Source organism: Eurypyga helias, unplaced genomic scaffold (assembly GCF_000690775.1).
Source record: "Eurypyga helias isolate BGI_N326 unplaced genomic scaffold, ASM69077v1 scaffold6720, whole genome shotgun sequence".
Taxonomy (NCBI): domain Eukaryota; kingdom Metazoa; phylum Chordata; class Aves; order Eurypygiformes; family Eurypygidae; genus Eurypyga; species Eurypyga helias.
The window spans coordinates 80,909-84,935 of NW_010223699.1; positions in this window are offsets into that span (position 1 = coordinate 80,909).

Sequence of the window (4,027 nt, forward strand, 5' to 3'; positions counted from 1 at the left end):
TTCAGTAAATGAAGAAAGTGCTTCATTCCAAAAGCACCCCTGCTTTAAGGTCAAGAGCAAGTTTATTCATAAGATAGGCTCTCATCAGATTTGGACAGATCCTGTCAGATATCTAAGTAGCCTTTCCTGTGGCTGAGTACTTCATTATCATTAGTTTAGGTTCTGCAGGACCAGCAGCAGTGCAGCTATACAGTCGTCAGCAGCGTGCAGCAGCTGCCTGGCCAGGCAGGCACTTGCCAGACAGGAGCAAGGTCAGTGCAGCTTGCCAAGCCTGTTTTGGAAACGCTTTTGAGCAAACCTCGGTGAAATTTCATAGAGTGGTTCTGTGCCACCCGCATGAGCGACTAATTACAATTAATGCAGTCTCAGTAGTGATTTGCCCGTAGATGGCAGTCTCTGCTGTTCTTTTGCAACGCTAGCGGTATTTGCATTTTCTGTATTTGTTGCATCACAGAAGATTCTGTTGTTCAGTAAGGCCATAAACTCCAACCAAAAAGCCAGCTGGAGAAAAGTTACTGACTCGTCTCTCAGGCTTTCTAAGAAAATTAGAAGGAAACAGGATTATATTTGTACAATTTGTAAAAATACAAGTACTTTTAAAAGTAATTTATTCACCTGACAATGCTCTTGCAGCCAATAGCACCCATATTGGCATGTGTGAATATTTTAAGGTATCTTGCCATTATAGATGGAGAATTAGAGTGCACAGAGCCATCATCAGCATGATGCAGTCCTGAGTCCATGAAACTTAATGAAGAATGAGGACACTAGTTTCCCCATACTGACACATGATTTTGTAATTTAATGGCTATGAGATGGTTGTCCTTGCTATGCTTGCTTTTAAATTGAGATACAATGTTAGATGTAAAAAACCTAGCAGCAGTCTCAATGGTGGTGAGAGTTGCTTCTGCAGAGTAAGATGATATGTGCTGTTCATTGGGCAGAGCTACTGTCTGAACATAGAGTATAACTGACAAGGTTTTGCACTACAGTGTGCATCTGAGGACTAGCAGATGTTTACTTATCTAGAGTGCTTGTTACAGCAGGCACTGCCTCCAACTAATGGGTCCTGTTTGTTTGCTTTTGTACTGCAGCTTGTCCTGATTAGTGATTAGGTGGTAGAGTAACATTATTTAGAAATGCAATTAGTGGTGACAGTGTCACTTCTGAAGTAAGCAGGGTGACCACAGGCATAGACTGGAGTCCTGTACCATAATACATGTCTTGCATGTTAGGAAGTATGCAGGAAGGATACGTCTCTGTGTAGGCACAGAATCAGAGCTTATCTCATCTGAGTTTAGTTCCCAAATTTCCAAAAAACTTTGTAGACTTTGGAAAAATCACCAACCCCTGCCTCACTTCCCTATGGCCAAAATGGAGCAGTAGTTCTTCCTTTCTTCCCAGTTTAGCCTGACTTTTCAAGTAGTGTGAGCTTTTTAAGGGGTGGGTTATCTCTTGTTCCAAATGAATGCGTATCAATGAGCTTTGATCACCATGGGAGTTTTGCGTGAATGAAGAACAAAGAAGTGGGACTCTCATTTGTGCTGTGTATGAGGCGAAATGATGTGTGAGCTGCTGGTTGTAGCCAGATCCCCTATACTTAAATGCTGAACAGTCTTCTAACTGTTCTCAGTTCATCTACACTTAGAGCTCAGTGGCCCCATCCATAAAGGACATGAGCCTAGCTCAATAGTGCAGTGTAAAAGAAGAAACCTGTGAGGTGTGAGAATCCTGTTTTTAAGTGGTTTGGCTTACTCAGAAAGTCTTCAGCAGAGCTGGAGGTTGAATCCCTGAATCCTACCTTTAAAGAGGAAGCTGAGAACAGATGAGTCCTTAGCATCTCCAAGAGAGCATGTACAGCAGCCACATCTGCTAAGCACTTTCTGGTGTTGACTCACTGTTTATTTCACCAAACATGCTGACTGTTGTAGGAAGAAGCTGTGTCTTTTCAGTCCTTCCCTCCTCAAAATTTGTCTGTTGTCTAGGCTGACGGTAAGCGGTGGAGTTCATGAGCAGCACTAGTACTGAACTGATCATGAAAAGAAGTAGAAATGAAACGCAATTTGGTGTTTTCAGAAATCTTTTTAATATCCCTGTAAAACAGGAAAAACTGTCAAACAACAAATACTTCTGCCGAGCAGCTGCAAAAATGATGCACGAATGCAAAGGAACAAATAATGCCATGAAAATTGTCTTCTAAATGCAGAATGTTTGTTCTAAACCACAGAAAAAACACCTTTGCATAAAGTACAGGAATATTTTCACTAAGAATATTTTTAAAGTTGTGGTACACAAAGTGAATTGTGCATTCATGTGCAGTGTAGTGCATTCATTGCATAGGAGTACGTGTGCAGTAATTAAAATCAATGTGAAGGGCCAAAGACCAAATGAAGGTAACAAAGTTACGAACAAAAGTTTTGACTCGACAAATCGGTGGAAATTGTCTTTTTTATGTAACATAAAGATAGTAAATGCAGAATGTGTGGAGGGTAGTGCTTCTGGGAAGGCTCAATTTAATGAATGTAATTCAAAACATTGAATTCTGTTTATGTTTATACCAATATAAGTATAGGGTAACTCCACTGATCTACTCTGGATCTCTATCAATACGTTTGAAATTAACATCTGGCTCACATAATTAATTTCATTTCTACTGTTCACTGACTTCCAGGACACTATGTGAGGGGAGAAAGGAAAAAATGGCTCTTGTCCTTATCATAATAGTACTACAGTGGCTTTTTCTAAAAGTCACCCCACTAATTCATATTTTATTCCTTGTTCTTTCTGAACCATAAACCTCTCATTCATCATGAAAATAAAATGCTATTTTATATATTGTTTCTACTGCAGTTTTATTTTCAAATTCCCTTTAATATTTTTTCTTTTCCTGAAATCAAAGAGGTTTCAAAAATATGTACAGTTCAGTTAAATAAATGCTGTTATAATTTCCCATGTTTAAAAGAGTACACTTGCATATATATCACCTTCTAGATAAAGGACTTAGAGGTAGTACTATAGAAACAGGTACAATATTCAAATTTAAACAGCAGATTTCTGCTTAAATCCACTCAAACTCACACTAACAGAAATGCTTTATGCAAGAGAAATAAACTGTACAGAGACTTATTTACTGTAATTTAAAGATCTGATTCAGCCCCTACTGAAACAAGTGGAACTTCGCATAGATTGGTTCAGATCCTAGGTAAGAATTTCTAGTTAATCAATAGAAAGGATCAGGGGAAGATGAAATGTATATGTGTGCCACAATGCACACACAGCCATTTCATCTGGATTAGTATTGCATTCCTTTTAACATGGATGCAGAATGAAAGAATACTGGTGCTATCTACAGCTGTTCATATTACTGGGAAAAATTAATATTCCATCCAATTATTGGAACACTATGCCCGCTTTGAAGAGAACCAACTAGGATTTAAAGGCATCTTATTTTCTGTCAGTTTCTTGCTTTAAGACGTCCAGTGATGGTGGTTTCTGGGCTGGAGTGATGACTGCTAATGGTTCTACATTGTTCAAGCAATGAAAGGTAAACAAATTGAGTATTTCCACACAAAAGCATAACTACTGTAGAAAATGCTGATTTTCAGTCCAAAATTCAAGAATGCACAACAGTATGTAAGGGACAACTAATCTTCCACCAACACCAACAGAGTCTTAGATCTTTATAGTTGCCCTCTGGACAGCAAAACTAATTCAAAAGGCTGCTATCTCCTTGTCACCATCCCAAAATATTTTCCTAACTATTAATATGCTATTACATGGAACACAGAAGTTGTCCATTGCAATTTAACCATAGTGTTGCAGTGCTGGCTGGCTGTTTCTCCAAATGTGAGCCAAGATTTAAATTACTTACCCGGGACATGGTAACCAAGGTTTTGAAATGCCTTAGAAATCACAGTAATCTAACGAAACATTTAACACTTGTCTGTTCTGGCTTGACATCTCTTTAAAACAATTGCTGAGTAGCCCCTGGAAAGTGGAATAGCAACAGAGAGGAGCCATACTGCAG